A 21,634-nucleotide genomic window follows, 5' to 3' on the forward strand; every position below is an offset into this window, starting at 1 on the left:
TGCATCGCTTCTATCATCTTCTCTCTTTTTTAGATTTTTCAGTTGCAACCACCCAAAGCGAACACCATCTATAGTGAAATCTCTTGTTCCATTATCTTGCGAGAGATCTAACGCATTTATCATGTTCTTAAGCTGATGGCTTGGGCACACTATCCAATAAATCCAGGCATTTCTCACATACGGATTCTAAAATTGCAAAGTACCATCTTCTTTAATAGAATGAGTGTAGGCGCGTTGAAAGCCCAAACTTTGGCGTATTGACGCAGCATTGCAACTGCCCCCATCGCAAACCAGACTCCAAGGCCAACAGTATGGAAAGCAAAAAAAAACATCTGAACATTGAGCTAGTTATAGAAGAATGGGTAACTGGTTCTGAAAGCTTAAAGTAAGGTTCAATAATATCAAATTTGGTTGTTGCGCATCTCCATAAATATTGCAATACGTATTCGGCTTCAAGCAAATGAGTGGCCTTTTGGCATTTGTACAAGTCTTCTAAAGAAGCAAACTCACTCGGGTCATAGCACAGCCTACAAACTCTCCACTTCTGGAATTCCATATCAGTTTACCAATAATTTTAACCTCATCAAAAATTAACGCTCCTTCTTTGATGGGATTGTGGTACTCTAGATGTTTTTGTACAAATTGGTCAAACCACCGGGACTCATTTTTAAGGTGCACTAAATCTATACCTTGTTTACTTGGAATTTCACGGACTTAAGCTCTCAAGGTATGCAAACTTGGCAGTCTGAAAACATCGAACGATGCGAGTGCTTCATACGCTGCTGGTGAACGAGAAAAAACACTGAGCGGAATTCTGTTCGTAAAAGGGCTCCACCTATTTCCATTTGAACCATTTACGCAGTGTTCCTGATCTTTCAGAAAATAATTTTCCGTTGGTACTTTACTATTAATTTCCCAAGTTTTTTTTAATGCTAGTCCCATAATTTTGCTGTTTGAGTTGATTTCTGAGACAACATCAAGCATCTTTGTCTTTTGTTTTTATCGACTCTTTTCTTTTTAGATCTTGGACTTAGGACACTGATCCTACATCGAGAGATAACGGATAGCATTTTTAATTTCCGACTTGGTGTAACTTGCTCTGGTTTTTTTTTCAAATCCGTGATATATCCGTAAAGAAATGTAAATAGATATTTATTTTAACAAATGTATTGTGACAAAGTCAGGTTTATTACTAATTTCTTACCAGTTCAGTGCTTGCATTTGGTGCATTGATAAAGCTTATTTTTAATTGAATTTTTATTGACATTATTTGGAGGAATAAACCAAGTGGAACATTCAATTGATTGGTAACGCTCAAATGGTTAAATGAACTTTTCTAAATTTTTGGTGAATTCCATTCCATGATGGATATCCTGTAAAAAATAGACATTGATAATACGAAATATAAAATAGGCTCTTAACTTTAAACATTTAAAAATTAACCTTATCCAATACCATGAATCCTCAAAAGTTATTTTTAATTAAAATTTCAAAAAGTATATCATATTTATTTTCCCTCAAATTTTAATTTTATCAAACGATAACCTTTTTTCGCACCGTTGATTCTACCCACAAAATAGTTACATCTCAAAAACTTTTAATCCTAATACACGAAACGCCACAAACTCTTCGTCGAGTACCGAAATCTTAAGTTCCACAACAAAAACCGCGAAACAAGCTTCCGTTAATACGAATAATTTATGTTTCCTCCAAAATATTTTCAGGCAATAAAAGAATTGCAATAAAAATGTTATAGAAAAAATTAACAAAACTCGAAATTAATCTGATTCCAAATTAAACCACCCAAGCCCCACTAAAATTAAAGATCTAGGCGTTAAGTGGCGGAGTGGTAAGCACCAACAAGAGCCCCGTTCCATCCCAAATTGTGACACTTGCTCTACACTCTGAACAACTCCTTCTCCGTAAGTTTGCAAATTCGCACCCACTGATTTAAGAAATTTCCCCCCAGATTTTTCAATTTCTCCTTCCATTTACACTTGCCCGGGTTAACGGTAACAATAAACGTACGCAGCTTTTTGCTCCCGTAACACAAAGCGCTGGCCACCACCCTCCTCCGCACTCTAACCGCGTCACCCGCATTACCGCCTTTAATACCCTCTCGATGACTTAGGCTAATATTCAAGGTAATTTTTTAGGCTTAACTGATTATGAAAACAAACCAAAAACCCTTTAACGAATGCACAAAAATCACTCTTTTCCATTATACATGGCCAAAAACTTTCCGCAAAAAATAATACCAAAACTCTTTTTAGTTCAATTACCAAAGTTACTAGTATAAAATGTAACAATTGTTTTCTAATTTAGTAAGTTTTTTCTAAAATTATAATATATTATATCACCCTTCCGCAAGTCCCCACAAGATAGAATTTTGCACGGTGTAAGTCCCTATAACAGCTAAATTTAGAACGGCATTTTTTTATAATGTTTTCAAATCTTAAATCATATGGTTAAACAATTATACGGAAATTACTAGAGAATATTTACTTTCAAATCTGGTATTGCGTGAAAATCTTTAAAAGGTTGATATCAAAACCAATGAATAATAGTTAAAAAATTTTTAATAATTTAGAAAATGTATTAGATTAGTTTTATGTATTTTTGGTGTATTTTTTTTTCAACTCTTTCTTTCTTCAATTTCTAAAGTTACTAGTTTAAAATGTAACATTTGTTTTCGTATTTATTAATTTTTTCGATAAACATAATATATTGGATCTTCCTTCTTTACTAGAAAAAACGCAAGTCCTCATAAAATAGAATTTTGCACGGTGTGAGTTCCCATACCAGCTTAATAAGAAGGGTGTATGTCCCCATAACAGCTAAATTGAGAACGCCATTTTTTATAATGTTTACAAATCTGTAAATCAATGTTTTAAACCGTTCTACGAAAATTCCAAGATAATATTATCTGGTATTGCGTGAAAATCTTTAAAAAGTTGATATCAAAACCAATTTAGATGCCGGAAATAATACTAAAAAGAATGCATTAGATTAGTGTTATGTATTTTTGGTGGATGTTTTTTTTCAACTGTTTTTAGTTCAATTACTGAAGTTACTAGTTTAAAATGTAACCATTTTTGTCGTATTGAGTAATTTTTTCTATAAACATAATATATTGGATCTTCCTTCTTTACTAGAAAAACCGTAAGTCCCCATAAGAGAGAATTCTGCACGGTGTGAGTCCCCATAACAGCTAAATTTGAAGGGTGCATGTCCCCATAACTTCTAAATTTAGAGTGCTATATTGTTTAAAATTAATTTAAATTAACTTTAAATAAATTAGTAACGACATAATTCAGGAATGTTTGTTTTTAAATTCTTAAAATCTACGGTTTGTTAAAACATTTAAAATATAAAATGAAAACATATTTCCACGCAACAAAAAGTTAACATATTTGTAAAAACTCACTTTTCACGAATGATAATGAGTTTGTGCTAAATTAAAAAATTTTACATTAAAAATATTTTCCTTCAATAAATTATCCTCTAAAGAATAACGTTGATAAAATTTAGAGTGATTAGTTTATAATAGAAACGAAATATTGATTAAAAACTGTGACAAGAAAATTTAAAAAAAAATCATTTTAATTGAATATTTTCAAACCCATTTTAAAAAAAATGCTCAACCACAACTTTTTTGGCCTAGTGCTTACTCTGTTTTAACGCAATTTTTTAATTCAAAAAGTAAATAATAAACTCATTTGAACATTTGCTTCTTGTGACGAAAAGTTGCTATTGGTTTTCCTGCACGAAAGCGCAAAGTTTTTCAAACAAAATGCACATTTACAGTTGTTTTGATAAAAGCGAATGACGCTTCATTATAGAATTCAGGAACTAGTTAGGTCCCCGCCACTTCAAATTTGACTTGGTGTGTGTTTAAAAAAATCGTACCTAAACATTATCGTCATCTTTTGAGAAGGTTAGATACTAAATTTTCGTGGGAGGACCTGACGATAATAATGGTTTTTTCAGGGAAAAATGTATACTAAAAATAAAATTAGTTTTTTAAAGAACCTGAAGGTAAGTTTTCTACATTTTGAAGCGCTTAAATCATTAGTAACTAAATAATATTTTTCAAAATTTAGCAATTATTCTGTGGGGACGTGTGTAAGTAACACGTCCCTACAAACGATGGCGTAGGTCCCCACAGTCTATTACGTACAAGCACACACATATATATACACACATATACACATATATACAGTTTATAGACATATATATATATATAATCATAATTATATTAAATGGAAAATAGGATGTTTTTTGCCTGAGAACCGAGAAATAAAATGCGCAGTTGCAGCAAGAAAACCAGTCGTCGCAGACAAATTCTGAGGCGACCGCTGGATTCCTGACGTTTCAAACTACTCAGTTGGAAACGTTTGAAGGTGACTCTTATTAATTTTAAATGCCAAATCATTGTTTTAAAATGGGCTACGTGAGTTAAAGGGCGATAATAAAGGCCGTTGGGGGAAAGACAACCGGGGTAATGTAAATCCAGAGAGAGGAAAATGACTGAACCAAATTCTATTGGATTGATGCGAGTCATATGACCTTTGAACCCACGTGACCCGCGTTTTTGTCTTTAGGAAATTTCGTTTTTAGACGCGAATTCTAGGCCTCTGTTTTTGGTAAGTACATTTATTTATCTAAACAAACTCTACAAGAGTAGCGGCAGATCTATTTTACGTTTTAACACAAAGTAAATTTAGCTATAGTTTCTTAATTAAGAGGGGCAGTTTTAGATACGATCGTATTTGCAGTTATGTTTGGAACAAAATGTTGGTTGGTTCTAAACTCGGAAGTTATTCAAAACTGTGCCGTACCGCCAGGGGCAGGGACGGTACCTTAAACCGGGCGCCACTTAAATGGTGCTGCCAAAATCAGTTTGGCGACCCGTTTGTCGACGGAAAAAAGTTACTAATGTGATTTTAGAGACAAAAAGGGCGCCATTGAAAGATTTTGGTCGGTGCGTCACACACCCTGATAAAGCAAAATTAACGGTTGGTAGCAGTTGGGCTACATAAATTCAAGGATATTAAATTATGTAAATAGGATTGCGCTTTAGCGCACCCCCAATAAACACGTGCTTCCGTCTAAGTATTTTTTTTTAATTTTTAAAGTAACATGCATTTCCCTTAATGGAAGCTATTGCTATTATCTCCAAGCAGTCGATTTTGGAAACGATGAAGGGCATTGGAAGCTATTCCTTTTTCCTCCAAGCGGTCGATTTTGGAAACTGACGAAGGGCATTGGAAAATGCAAAAGTTACTACTAGACCACGTAATTCTACAGGGTGTTAACTAAAAAACGATACAGAGCCAATTACTCAAAATGTGTTTTATGTAAGAATTTGAAATTTTCAGGTTACATAGAGGGTGCAGGGGGACAAATGACAATGAAAATTTTAATGACCTTGAACCAGGTCTTCAAGGTCATTCAAATTTTATTTCAAGAACCGTTAGGATTAGAAGAATGGTTCCAATTAGAAATGTGTTCTACGTTTAATTTTAAGTCTAATCAGCTTTGACCCGATCTAATTTGACCAATGGGGAGCCGATAAATGTTAGACCAAACACCATAAGGTCATGTGTGGTATTCTAATCAAGACACGACATTTAAGGGCTTATAAATCGAAAACTACTAGATCTAATGGATCAAAATTATCGTGAAACTCTAAACTGAGTGGGGGAGTTTGAAATTTGTAACTTATGATGACCTTGAAACATTAGTTCAAGGTCATTCAAAATTTATCTCGAGAACCATTAGTATTAGAAGAATGGTTCCAATTTAAAAAATGCCCGCCAAGGTTTTTTAAGTCAAATTACCATTTACCCGAGGTAAATAAACCAATAAAACTCCAAAATAAACGTTAATTAATTGATTTAAGACGTACCAAGTATTTTAATTAACTTTTTTAGTTTAAATGTTTTAAACACAAAAGAAACTAAATAAGTAATTGAAATAAATAAGCAACTAATAAACGTAAGAATTATTTACAAATAATTTAAATAAATAATAAAAAAACTGAAGATTAACTTTCAAATAATAATTAACATAACAATGATAATGTAATGTTTCAAGCTCATTTAAATTCTAGACTTATTTTATGAAGTGTTCAAAAATACCTCCATTGGCTACTACGCATGCTTGCGCTCGTGTATTAGTTGCTTATTTATTTCAATTATTAAGTTTCTTTTGTGTCTAAAACATTTAAACTAAAAAAGTTAATAAAAATACTTGGTACGTCTTAAATCAATTAATTGTCGTTTATTTTGGAGTTTAATTGGTTTATTTAGCTCGGGTTAAACGTATAATGACTTAAAAAACCTTGGCGGGCATTTTTCTAATTGGAACCGTTCTTCTAATGCTAATGGTTCTCGAGATAAATTTTGAATGACCTTGAACTAATGTTTCAAGTTACAAATTTCAAACTCCCCAACTTAGTTTAGAGTTTCATGATAATTTTGATACATTAGATAAGGTAGTTTTCAATTTAAAAGCCCTTAAATATCGTGTCTTGATTAGAATATTACACACGACCTTATGGTGTTTGGTCTAACATTTCTCGGCTTCTTATTGGTCAAATTAGATCGGGTCAAAGCTGTTTAGACTTAGAATTACACGTAGAACACATTTCTAATTGGAACCATTCTTCTAATCCTAATGGTTCTAGAGATAAAATTTGAATGACCTTGAAGACCTGGTTCAAGGTCATTAAAATTTACATTGACATTTGTCCCCCTGCACCCTCTTTGTAACTTGCAAATTTCAAATTCTTACATAAAACACATTTTGAGTAATTGGCTCTGTATCGTTTTTTAGTTAACACCCTGTATATTTAGAGCGAAACCCATGTAATTCCTTCAGTTAGAGCGAAACCCACGTAAGAACGTGCAATTAAGAATTCATGAACGCATACTTCGTTTAATGGCGGTGCGACATACTCACTTATCGTAGCTATAAAGGGACATATATTTCACAAAAACAGTTCTCCGAACTGAAAAAACCGTGTTTATTCTTGTAAATACTATGGCTTAGAAGGGTCAGATATTAAAGGTCCACAACAGCGTTTCACGTTTTGTTCAATTTCGCCAAGTGACGTACAGAAAACCAATGAGGTTTAAACTAACCGCCATGCTCAGTGCTGTCCCATTTCATTTGAGCTGTCGCCCTTTAAGAATATTTCTGGATTTCCAGTTAGTGTATAAATCAATGATTTATGTTAAACATTGTTCCGGGAGAAGTCCGAATTCGAACTTCCCCGTGTCTACACCTGCTGGATTCGAAATCACTAAGAAATTTATTTCCAAATAAATATTATTTAATTTTTTGGGTCATTCTATAGGTATTAATGTGTAATTATGTCCCAACTTAATTCCACATTGTCGTCCCCTTTTGGACGGGCAAGATTCGCCCTTTGGAATTGTAGGATTCGAATAAAAAACTCTTCGGAATTCCAAAAATTTTATTTAATAGAGAAACATTTAAAGTATAAAAAAAGTTGTAAATATATAAATTGTTGAAATAAAACTGCAATAATTTTACAAAATATCAATTTTTTTTTAGACATTTGATTTACAAAAGTAATTATGGATGGGGCTACACTAATTTTAACCTAGTTTTTTGAAAATATTCTGTTCCGCGACGAGTCTTTGGAAGTTCCATTTGGAAATCGTAAACACCCGCAAATAGAGCCGCTCGATTATAGAAACTTAAAAATTTTCTTTTTCAATTTCGACGTAGCTTTTACCCATGGTGAAGTCTTCACAGAGAGTTGGAGTGACAGTTTTTGGACTCTAAATAAAAATAATAAAAATATAAAAATTAATTCGGTAAAATAAATGTTTCATATATGAGAATATGGTTCTTTAGCCAATCTATACTTACAAGGAGACGACCCGAGGTGTTACACACCGATTTGGTTCAAACTCGGGGGATTGGTAGACTTTCACGTAAAGGGAGTTTATTCAATGGGCAACGGTTTTGCCATGGCAACGAAAAATGTTTTTGACAACATAAAATGGAAATTTTCCCATGGAAAATAACATTTGATTTTGACCGATTCCAGGGGCCCCCCTGAGAAAAATTGAAACAAATTTAAAAAAATTTAAAAACCAACAACGTTTTTTAACGTAATCTGTTTTTTTTTCCTTTATCGTTCCTGCCCCCTGCCGCTGTCCAAAAACGATCTGGTTTTTGAAATAAAATTGATAATGTTTGAAGTTGACACGTTTTGTTAAAAGGATCCACATTTGGCTTTAAGAGCGCAAACAGGGAGTTCATTTACTCATATGATCCAAAGTTGGAATATTTCGTACAATTTTGGACAAACATTTGATTATTTTTTCTAAAAGTCCATATTTGGCTTTAAGAGGGCAAAGTTGGATTTCATCTACTCGTATAATCCAAAGTTGGACAATTTTGGACACACATTGAATCCTTTTTTCTAAGAGTGTAGTGTAGGCTTTGCTGTTATCATTGGTGTTTAAAAACCCCAAAATAATTAATTACGGAATCAAAATGCTTTGGTTTTACGATAACAAAGATGAATCTTGTTTCATGTTTCTAAATAATTAATCGGGGGTACCCTAAGGGCCAATCTTTGGCAGCTGGTTATTTTCGTCTATAAAATGGTGGTCTTGACGTTTTAACAGTAAATTTGATTTAGTTTATATTCAGAAAATAATGTTCCCATTCACCCGTACACAAATTTATATATTCTCTCGAGAAAAATACCCCGTAAAATAGTTATACTACCTCTGTACCTGCTATTTTATTTTAACTTCGTTTCCTTAGAGAGGGGTTAAAAGAGAGCCGGGTCGTGGTTTTAGCTTGATTCGAGTGTGACTCTTTTTGAAACCTTTGAATTCATCAAACATAAATTTTAATATATATACATTGCTTTTATTAAAATTAAAACTGTAAATGTCTTCTGGCACTACGTCTAATAAGAAAATATTTTTAAATAAGTCAATCCGAAGGTAGTTAACTTTATTATTACTTAACGTTCCATTTATTAAATTACAAAACAATGTAGAAAATCCCTTATAAATATCAATAAATCGACCAAATCTGACGAAAAATTACGTTTATTACATAAAGGTTAAACTCAAGAGCAGATTGAAAAAATGCAAAGTGAGTAAGTGAACCAGAAAAAAACAATATTTGTTACATGTAAACGGAAGCTTTATTATTAGATTAAACAAAGAGCATTTGGCCTTTTGAATGGGGCAAGGGAAAATAAGTTAACGTGTCGGGAGGAAAGTGTTTCGGAAACGATGTTTTTTGAAAGGCAGAAAAAGACGAGACTTAGTATTTTTGAAGTTTCGATATTTTTAGATAATTTATTTATGCAATATTTTGTAGTAATGATAATCTTAATAAATTGTAAATGAATTTTGACTCCGAAGTAAAGATATTGTGCAGATTATCAATTTAACGGAAGTGTTTCTCTTATGATGTTAGTTTAAAAAAAATAATACCTTTTATCACAAGGGAAATGTATCGGTTTTTTGGTTCCAACGCCGCTATACACTCTTAAATATAATACTGCCTTTAGAAATGCTAAATAGGTAAGCAATACTACGATGGATGGTTTTGGATAATTTCCAGATTAAAAGAGAAGCGATGCGTCAAGTAAAATAAGATCTTGCCAAAATCATATGTTGCTGACATAAATCCAATAAATAGGTTTATTAACTTCTGGTAAGCTTTAGGTTCTTAGAAAGTGTCTTACGATTTTCCAGTAGGTTATATACATTTTTCTAAATTCTAGATACATTAATATTAAAAGTTCCGTACAATGCTTTTGGAAGTAATGATTCAAAGCAATATATAAGATTAAAAAGACTCATTAGTGTTTGCTTTCCAATTTTTATGTTTAAATTAAAAATTTCATATTTAAACCATTGAAAGTAACAAATATTTTCTCGCGAATCTTAAAATATTTAGAGGAAAATGTTTAATCAACTTCATAGGTTCCATTCTAAATACATCAAGTCAAAACACAAAAACATTTGTTGGAACCCCCATCAATAAAGCTTGGTATCCGGCGAGATAGCTAGGGTTTGGGCAGTAAGCCAGCTGTCATCGACACAGTAAGATTTACATCACAAAATGTTTAACCATATGAATAGCAAATGATGCAGTGTAGTTACAAATAGAGATTGTAATACCACCTTTTTATATTAAATGATTTGACAATTAATGCATGGTCAAAATGATTTTTTGCTCGTAAATGTATTTGATACCTTTTATCTCTGGAATTCTTTCATTTCATTAATATGAAAATTTGTTTGCACATACACATTCATTCTATAAAAATTAGTTCAACTTGAACATGATGAACAATTTAAAACTGTATATGTACCGGATATGAAAACCACCAAATTCGTCGCTTTAATAGTTCGATTCCGAAAGTCATCGGGTTCCATTTTTCTTTATTCTTTCTTGCGAAGACATACTTCAGCTACGTCATTTATTCGTCTGCTCTGTCGTTTCTCACTTAGTTTTGGAGTGGTGAATTCAAGACGACGTCATTTGTTAACAACATGACGCGAGGAAGTGATTCTTCGCAAGGGAAGAAGAAAAAAAACTTTTAACCTACCGTTTTGGATCTCTTCTTTATAACAAATCGTGGGTCTGAATCTTATTGTCTTTAACGTTTTTGTAAAGTGAGCGAGGAAATGCTTGAGAGTAAATTTCGTTTGATAATTCAAACAATATTGCTGATTTCTGTAGAGTCATTAACCACAGGTTTCAGGATAATTGGCTACTACTTTCGATAATAACTAATACAGTAACACTAATTTTATTTATCTGATAAAGCGATTACAGGTTAAAAGTACGTAGAACCTTATTTGGATAAAGTATTTAACGGTTAAATAAATTAATTTCTTAAAAATGAAACAGATATGATCAAAAACCTAGTGACGCCTACAACCGAAAGTTTTTATTAGGAGAAGGTAAGGGATCGCACTCGTGAAATTTAAGAAGGGGTTCGGGGGGGGGGGAGAGCAAAATCACCCAATAACTGGGTCCACTCGTATGGCGAAAGCTTGAAAACCACACGGCCTTCCATAATGTTACGGTAGGAATGTAAGAATCAGTGGTCAGTTATAATATAAATAACATATTTACTTATCGCGGCCAAATAAACACTGGAAATAGCAGCGAGTGATGCAGTCGGGTGGATAAACGGAATGGTCACCGTCTGGAGAAGAGTCTCTCGAGCTAGTTTTTTCACACGGGGCCGGACTTTTGCAGTCTCTGTTCCCGCGATTATGATATGTACGAGCTTTTTGCAGCAGGATGTAAGGTATCCCTTTCAGAAGGGCAGAGATTTTGCGACTTTTCGTCCCTTCTTTGGCGTACGCCACAAGAACGTCATTATCTTGGAGACAGACCGCGCTTTTATAGGTGTCCAGTGACCTTGGACCTTTTGTTCTAGTTCGCTCCATCTTCAGCAATCTTATTAAGCTTGTTAGTTGTCCGTCTACGCTTTCTCTAGCTCGACAAAATGGTCTTCCTTCGAGATTACAGGAGCTCACCATACGTTCGTCTTTTATTAACGTTAGTCTTTTTAAGCTTAAAACAGCGGCTTTTAGTTTCAAATATTTCAGTGCATAAGCTTGATATAGAAACTCATCCGAAAACGTTTTGTTTTAATAATAAATTAAAGAATAAGAATTGAATTAATGGGCGGTGATCAAAGGCTCGTGGAAGGTTTGGACATTAACAACAAATAACAAATAAAGGAAATTCCATTGATCTAGGAAACCTTTTTTCGCGTGATCCTTGTATCACGTCCTGCACATTTAGGTTTATTCACAAACCTCGAAAAAACTCCAAAACGTCGCTCATCACGGAAAAATATATAAGTGGTATTACTCTTAAGTACCCAACTTCGAACGGGTTCTATGGGGGCCATGCCTGTCCGTGTGCCAAACTCTCTCTCTCTAAAATGGAACTATCTATACCTGCTACTAAAATGAATGCTAACCATTGCCGCGACAGGCTTACGCTTTAGTGCTCGGTTACTAGAAAAACAAAGGGGAAGAAAAAACGAATTTCTCTCGAGTTTCCTCTCGATTCCCGAGGCTCGGCTCGATTCACGGAGAGGGGGATAGTTTTGAATATTCTTTCCCCCAAAATCTCCTCTACAAGAGAAACGGTCTAACCCTTCGCCCCGTTAATTCCCGTTTGGCACACTAGTGGGCGCCACTAGCAGAAATAAATTTCAAATCTTTCAACGGCCCCTGAACCACCTCACGTGCTGACGTCACGAAAAGTGGGAGAACACGTCCCAGAGAACAGCGCGTCTTGGGTACTTAGAGTAATACCCCTTATGTTACAATTTGTTTTTGAAAATTGAAACTTTTTTATTAATTTTAAAGAAGATTTGAAATAAACAGCAATGAATGCGTCGGACCTGGTCACTATAAGGTGGACTTTGCCTGGTGTAAGTATTAACAATTTGTTTAAATAATGTAATGAAAAATTTACGAATTATACCCTTGCAATGAGCCTCTATTTGTGTAGAGCTGAACGGGCTGCTCAGTCATTTGATACTTTTCTCTCTTATGCGATAAAATTCAGTCATGCTTTATTTTATTTGAAAAGATACTTTGAAAAGCTTTCTTCATTTGAAATTAAACAAATTATTTTACAACAGATTCTGGGGTAAGATCGAAATTTTGCAGATTAAAAAAATGGATGACTTATGCCATCATTTGTTTCGTTGAAGACGTTTGGCGGTTCGTCATTAATGTTAATTTCCTATAAGCACTAGTTGAATCAAGCCCAAATATCAATACAATACTAATTTTTTAGCAGGTTTTTGAGTTTTTTTTATATGCACGTAAGTTTATCAACGTGAGTCGCGGGCTTCTCTCTCTCTCTCTCTCTCTCTCTCTTTCCGTGTGCGTGAAACAGGTGAGCTAAGAAGATTGACGTCTAAATCGGCACCACGTGGGATTTTATATAAGTTTAATCTTATATGCTTGGGTTCTATACTCCCTTTAAATTTAGAAACGCTATCTTTTTGTGAGGTAAGATTTGGTTGGGCTACCGTATCAAAGGAGATTTTCCATGTAACAGTAGACGGGGGTGAAGCCGAAAGATGTTTTGTTCTTAACGTCTAGAATTCCAAAAAATGCGAATTTGACAAACATTCATCATAGGGAAAAATACGAGACTGCCTTTTCCGAAATTAAAGGGAGAACAGCGAACCCTCCTTGAAATCATACACTCTGGTGCTTGTGGACCTTTGCGAATCCAGTCTCTGAGCGGTGCAAAGTATTTAGTAGTACATTTCGATGACAAGTCAGGTGGAGCGAAATTATATTTTAGGAGCACAAGAGTGAATTCCTGAATGCCTTCAAGAATTTCAAAAGTCGTGCGGACCTCAGACGGCGAAGAAGATCATATTCCTACAGTTCGATAATGGAACTGAATATTGTTATTTGGAATTTGACAAGGTCCTTGTAGGCCATGGCAATCAAAGAAGCCTTAATATCCCCTACACCGAGAAAAACGGCACGTCTGAGAGGAAGAACCTTACCCTGATTGACAAGGCACGATGCATGCTGAATCAATTTAAACTACCGAAGTTCTATTCGGCAGAAAATCATGTCCGAAATAAACGTCTCTCAAGAAATATCAAAGGAGAGCTTCCGTATTCTAGTTGGAAGGGGCAGAAGCCGAATAGAAACTTCTTGAAAACCTTCGGCGAGTAAGTCTTCATTCTGGACGAAGACGTGAAAAAAGGAAAATTTGATTTTCGAAGCAAAGAAGGGATTTTCATCTGCTTCTCCAAAGAATCTAAAGGCTACAGAATGTGGCTACCGCAAATGAAAAAAATCATCCGAATTAGATATGTCAAGTTTCTAAACTCGTTCGGAACCAACGAAGCTGCCGAAAATATTAATGCTGATGAAGTTTTCCCGAAGATAGTTCTAGAAGAGAACACAGATTCCGAAAATCACCTGTGGGAAATTGAATTCCAAACGGCAACGACTGATGTTCCTGACGGCGTCGACAACATCAGAACGGGAAATCAGGGAAGACCAAAGAAGCAATTCAACATGGTAGCGTCCATAACTGTAACTACCACGAACACGCAAGACATCGACGACAACGAGTGAGCGAACCTGATTGGCATCGAAGATCTCATCAGTCTCGAAGTAGCATTCAATGGTTCTGACTCCAAAGACTGGAAGAAAGTCACTCTTGATGAATACGTTAATCTGGTGAAATGCAAGACCTGGGAAGTGGTGGAGCGTCCCCCTGATCACAAAGTCATTGGAAACCGTTTTGTCTTTCGCACTTACAAGGAGACTACCGGTGGTGGTTATCACCGATTTTGTTGAATCTCGGTGTAAGGTAACCTTATAGTAGTATGAAAAGTCCCAATGAGCAAGGTTACTTTAGTTTTCACATGGCAACCGAAAATGTTTTTGACCTGTCAAAACGAAAAATCTCCATTTAAAAAAAGGTTGGGATTTTCGCGGTTTCACACAGTGAAAATTCTTTTAAAAATTGAAAAACTAAAAATTTTCATAACAAAATTGATCAATTTTGGGTTAACTTTAAACCAATTTTGGTAAATTTTGGTAAATTTTCAATAAATTGCATGAATAAATTAATTTGGAGATAATTTAATGTTAAATTGGGTAAAGTCAAATAAAATGGTTTGAAATCGACTAAAATTTGGTAAAAATATCAACATTTTTTAAATATCAAAATTGTGTTAATAGACACGGCCATATTAGATAACGCGCGGCGTGCTCTAAGGAACCGCGCGTGATATTAAATGTAATCCAAGATGTCCCCTTATTTTTAAACTCGCTAAGCATTATGGAACATAAACATTTGGGTGATAAACGTAAATGCGTTAAATATTTTTATTTTAAAAGATATCGCTTGACTTTCTTAACTTCTAAACAAATAATTATCTAGAATTTGTAATATATCAATTATAATATTTTTTTAAATATTATATAATAACTGTAATTATTATAACTATAATTCGAGTCGAGTGTAGTCTATTATATTCTTCTATATTTTATTTTATTTTATTATACTCGATTAGATTATATTATATCCTATTATATTTTGTTAAATTAATCACATTTACCTAATTTTTAACGAAGTTTATTGCGTTTACTCAATTTTCGTCCAACTGTATACGGTTTACCAAATTTTCCGCGATTTATCCAATATCATCGAAATTTAATCACATTTATCTTATTTGGGAATTTTCCTACGACCATAAGGTCTACTATATCGAGGGGCTAACCACTCTTAGAAAATCTGTACACCGGATTACGCTTAGATTAGCACTGCCAAAGGCAGGGACTTCAAAGATTACGCGTAATCCCATTAGTACAGTCAAAGGTATGGCTCTATACACCGATTACGCGGAGTGATCAGCCCCTCGTACTATGTAACGCCAAACCGGACAAAATCGAATTTTGTTTCCGTGCTTCGATTTTCTCTTTCGCGCACTTCGAGTTACTATATTTTTAATCCATTCACATAGTAGAATTAATATTAACTAGAGGTCGGCATTATCTGACCGTTACCCACTTTTGTTTTTATTATCTAAAATCGTCAAGAATTACAGTCAATGGAAAAATTATCATGTCACAGGAAAAGTACACCGAAGCCGTACTCAAACGTTTCGGAATGACTGAATTCAGACCGGTTGGAACTCCTTTGGATGGTAACAACAAGTTGAAGAGACCCGAAGCCATTTCCGCAGGAGTTATGAAAATAATTTTGTTCCAGGATCTTGTGGGGTCTTTCATGTACTTGTCCATATAAACTCGACCCGATCTTGCGTACACTGTAAGCGCCTTGAGTCAATTCAACACCGAAGAACATTAAGCCGCTGGAAAGGGAGTTTGTAGGGGGAAAGACGAGGTCAAGGTTTGACCGTTGAGTTCGATTAAACAATTAAGTTCAGGAAACCAAATGATAACTTTAAAAAAACAAGTCTTTATTCTGCGCTCCGATATCGTGTATACAGTTCGATAACCTTTCCGCCGAGTCCAGGCTTACAAATAATAATCGGTCTCCCGTAAGCACCGCCTTATAACGTCCAAAAAGCCCGCCGATGTCAACCCTTGAACTCCAGATAAGACTCCCGCCGCTGGACTGGTGGCGCCATCTCTCCATCGCTCCTGCAACCAAACCATAAACAAAACCCACCGAGGCTTCCCGTAACTAGCTCCCCGTTACATCTTCCCCCGCCCCAAAAAAGGGAAGCCTCGGAAAAAAACGGAAACAAGAGAACTGATCAAAGAGACTTTATTGAGAAAAAAACCGGCCGAAACTTCAAACCGATAAATAAATACCGTACAACTGCTGAACGTTCTCCAACAGAGCCGCCGCCAGAGGATCCACCGCACAACCCCGCAAAGTAGCCAACCGATGTACTAACACCCCCGCAAGGCCCGGCAGCGGAACCGAGACGTCCGAAAAATAGTCCACCGGCAGACCCCCAGGAACAAACAATGGTGCAGCTGATTCCACCACAATCCGACCTACCGCAGCCCGCCGAAACACTTCCCGGGCCGGCCCCAAAGACGGAAAAGTGGCCATGGGAGAGTATCCCAGCCACAGGTTCGGAAAATACCCTAAGAATTGGTCCGCGTCCCACCGAGACCCCGAGAAATTATGAAGCAAAATGTGTTGCGACCGCCCGACATATTCTTTAAGTAACCGGAACACCTCCGAATACGCCCCCCGACACTGCACCACGACCGGAAACTGATACCGCCGGGCCAGCTCAAGCTGAGCAACGAACACCGCTCGCTGGATCGAGTATGGAACCCGACCCCCAATGCCTCAAAATGCCCTCAATTGCCACCGAAAGCCCGGCGACACTTCCATCCAACGCATTCCTCGGCGGCACACCGACCACCACCCAAACCCGAGAATTCGCCACCAACCGATCCAATGCCACCGGCAAAGTAGCCGGAAGAGCCAAATTAGAGACGCACCCGACGAAGCCGTCCCCGAAATATCCAGGCTTTAACTCCACCAACCGATCAAAAGACATATCAGCCGGCCAGACCAGCTTCTTAGAAATCTGGGTAATGTACCCAAACCCATCCAAATACCGAAAAGCACACCTCTCCAACGCTACCTGAGCCTCCGACGGCCGAGAACCCACCGAGACGTCCAAACAAACGGTAGCCACCGCCGACGGACCAACAACCGGTACCATTTGCGAAGCAACCGGAACCATGGACGGAACTACCTCAGAACCCTGCTTCACCGGAACATCCGAATCCGCAGACCCTTTCTCCAACACCGCCGCTGCCTCCAAAACCTCCAACAGTAACGCCTGTCCAAAACCTCCGACCCCAGCCGCACGACGCACCACCAGACGCTCGACCTCCACCAACTCGTCCCTGCCACCATCACTCAGCAAGAGTACGTCCTCGACCACCCCAGGATCCAATACCTCCTCCGACATACCTACAACTAACCATCTAAATTACTACAAAGATTCCCTAGTCGTTACAAAAGGAGAACCCCCAACTGGCCAAGACAAAAAAAAAAGGAAAAAAAACCATCCAAGCTCAACCCATGGCCAGAATGATCCCGAAGATACGTCGCACCCTGAGGACCCGACCGCAGCTTTCCGAACCGGCCCTGGAGTAATATCAGAAACACCACGCCGAGGACTTTTTCCCCGACTAACCAGCAACCGGTTCCACCCATAACGACCAGGCAAAGACAACACATGCCCAGAATCCCGGCCCCAGGTCCACTGCCCGGCCCACCACAGAGAAAAACCCTTGACAGAGAAAACCCCGGGCCGCCTCCACCGGAAAAGACATACGCAAGAAGACAGAACTCCACCCCTGACATTCCCTATGAAGGAATTGCCGACCAGAATCCCCCCTCGATTTCAGCTTAGAACCATCAGAAGTAATGATGAAGCCCATCAAGGTAACCCGTCGCAAAACCCCATCAACCCAACAGCATGGTCCCCGAGACCACCCGGGTAGTTCCTCCAAATGCACCACGTCCCCCCTCCAGTGGACCACAGCTCCAATAACCCTGTTCCCCAATTTCTCCAGCCGTAGTGTTACCAAGCCTGAACCCCCTACACGGACCACCCTGCTTCGGAGAGCCAAACCAAGAAAACGCAGCGATACCCCGTCCAGAACCAAGAAGAGAAACAAATTCGCCAGTATGTACGTTACCGACGTGATAAGAAATCACCAAAAAAACCCCGCCCTCTGGATCCCCAATGAAGCTGACGGAACTGCCGCTAGACGTCCGCCCCCGGTTCGAGTTTCCAACTACCAGTTTGATAGTGCCCGCCAAGGTAAACCCGTCGCCGACAGAAATCCTCCTCAACCCACCAGAACCAACCCCGAGACGAGCCAAGTGAAGACCATCGTTATGCTTCACGCTACAGTCCCAGACGACGACAACCGCACCAATTCTCCCCGGCTAACCCCCTAGGAAGGGCAAATAATCAATTCGTCCCGAATTCCACCGCCCACGTGCCAGCCGGGCCGCCATGGAAAACCATCCTCCACCATCCCACAACTCCGTACCCTCCTGTCTCTACAACTCCGAACTATCGCAAACCATGACGACAGACCCGAAAGAAACCTATGTTCTAAGTCAACCCGTCGATAGACCCCGATATCAACCATCAACCGTAATATTGCCCCAGCAATTAATACCACAACCAACGGACCCCAGATAGAACCGCCACCAACCATGTCTCTCATTATAGAAAACAAGCTATAAAGAAACCCTTCCCCATTTAAAAACTTTCCATAAACCCCATTAAAAAATAAACCAAGACCATCAGAAGATAGCCCACATAGAACCTTGTATAAAAATACTAAAACCAGCCCATTCACCATAGGAAAGACATTGCGGAAAAAAACTCCAAAACTTACGATCAGCGGAAAAAAAAATTATCTCGGCGGAGCCTCCAAAAATGTAGGGGGAAAGACGAGGTCAAGGTTTGACCGTTGAGTTCGATTAAACAATTAAGTTCAGGAAACCAAATGATAACTTTAAAAAAACAAGTCTTTATTCTGCGCTCCGATATCGTGTATACAGTTCGATAACCTTTCCGCCGAGTCCAGGCTTACAAATAATAATCGGTCTCCCGTAAGCACCGCCTTATAACGTCCAAAAAGCCCGCCGATGTCAACCCTTGAACTCCAGATAAGACTCCCGCCGCTGGACTGGTGGCGCCATCTCTCCATCGCTCCTGCAACCAAACCATAAACAAAACCCACCGAGGCTTCCCGTAACTAGCTCCCCGTTACAAGTTCTCCGTTATCTAAAGGGAACCACAGCTCATGGACTAGTTTTTGCAAATACGAACAAAGACCTCCAAGGTTTCGTAGAGCAAGACTGGTGAAGCTGCACCAACTACAGAAGGTCCTTGACTGGATTCATCTTCAATATCGCCAATGCAGCGATTTCCTGAAAAGCTAAAAAGCAGTCTACAGTAGCGTTATCGAGTACCGAAGCCGAATACATGGCAATGGCAGAGGCAACTTAAGAAGCAACCCATCTAAAAGGGCTCTTGGAGGATATTAGTATTGATGTTCAGAAGCTTTCCCTTTTCAACGAAAATGAAGCTGCTCAGACTCTTTTTCGGAATCCCGTTTTCCATTCGATAACTAAGCACATCGACATTCGTCACCACTTTATTCGAGACGTCTATGAGGAGGACGTAATAAGTTTGTAGTACACGTCCACAGACAAGATGCCAGCAGATGTGCTGACACAGGACTCTTTCGTCCGAAGCACGCGAAATGCGCATCAGCACCTGAATTCAGAGGTCAAGAAGCAAGCGATTAAGGAAATTTCGCATTCAACTCCTTAATTTTGAGGCTGGACTGTTGTAGATTTATTATTATTTTTATCTGTGAAGGTTCTAATATTTTTATCTTTTTTATCGACCTCTACACTGTCCAGTTTCGATATAACGGAGTGACACTTTTTCGAGTTGAAGACACGTTTTATGTACTGGTGGAGATTAATAATACATCCGTCCAAATACCAAGCAGCAGCTGCTAGGTACTTGGACTGATGTATGATTTTAAATATAAAAAGTAAAATACGGTGTTTTCACAATAAAACCACTTAAGTGTCTATAATTTTGAAATAAACAGTGGCGTAAATAATGGACCTTCGAAGATTAAAGGGCCACCAGTAGTTTCCGAAAAATGGTCCCTATTGAAAGAAAAGGCCCAAAAAGACTTTCGCATACGGGACCCGAGGACCATTATAACACCACTGAGAGTAAAATACTCTGATTTTTTTAAATCTAATACCATGGATGTCAACAAATTTTAAGTATTAGTGAAATAGAAATCCGTTATTTTTCAAATGAGTGGATATATTTAAATTAAAAAGTAAATAGTAAATACCCTCAAGCTCTTCTCACTTATTTGGCCATTTGGAATATAAGGACCGCCCTTGATATGATTAACTCAAGTATTTAAGGCGTAAAAAATCAATTTTCTTGACAATTCTATTTTCAATAAATAATCGAGTAAATTTACACCATTTGAAGAACTGATATGACTTTAATGAAATCAAGGATTTAAATTTGGCTCCGAGAAAGTTATAAGTCAAGGGGTCAATGAGCTGAGGTTGCGTGAACCAACTTGTGATTCGAAGCGGTGCCAAGTGACCTGGACCAAACTGACCTAAGGATAAATTAATCGAGTAAGGGGTCCAGCAATAATTAATCGAGCAGAGCTTCAAAGCTCACTCATGAACGAGCTCTCACGAAAATGAGCCGGGTGGCGAGCTGAGCTGATAGGACCTCGAGCAAACAAAAAGTTAATCTACATTCTTGCTGTGCGAATCGAGCTACGAGATTAAAAAATGGGAACTGAAAAGAGCTGAGTGCGCTCAAACGATAATATTATCGAGTCTAGTTTTTTTTAGCAGTTCACGATCTGGCTCGATTTTAAAAGTACTCCAATCGTAAAACGGCCCTTACCAATGATTGTTAGATACGTTTGGGGTTATTTTAATGTCTCGTAAGCTTCAATAAAGTCATTAGGCCAAGAGCAGAGTTCTATGCTTTCGTTTTCTTTCGATAAGAGTAATTTTTTTCTTTAATCATTTTTTGTTACACTGTTATTTTGTTCTATGATATAACTACTATAAACAAAGCGAAAAAACTAAAAACGTAAAGAGACATTTTAATATTACCCGGAAACAAGCGTTTTCTTGATTTCATATTACACTTTGAATTTTAGAGAATTCAGGAGGAAATTTTCAGGTGTTCAAAAATAAAACATTTCGTTTTATAAGGGATTATTCTTGGTGTTTCGCCAAAAAACCTCATTTCTGTAAACTGACAATACAATTTGGTATTAAAATATTATAAGAATAATATTTTCACTTTATAAGAATTTAAAACTTTAAGTTGATATCCTAAAACACGCTACTATCAGAAAAACGTCGAAGAAAAGCCTCAAAATGCAATAACAAAATTATTTTTTGAAGGATTGGGCATCCTATGTTCATGCATTCTACAAAATCAGGAATTATCCATACTACCAAGCTCCGTTCCTCCTGCTTCAGCTTATTTTACATAATCTGC

Source organism: Leiobunum rupestre, chromosome 7, assembly GCF_980474605.1.
Source record: "Leiobunum rupestre chromosome 7, qqLeiRupe1.1.hap1, whole genome shotgun sequence".
NCBI lineage: Eukaryota > Metazoa > Arthropoda > Arachnida > Opiliones > Sclerosomatidae > Leiobunum > Leiobunum rupestre.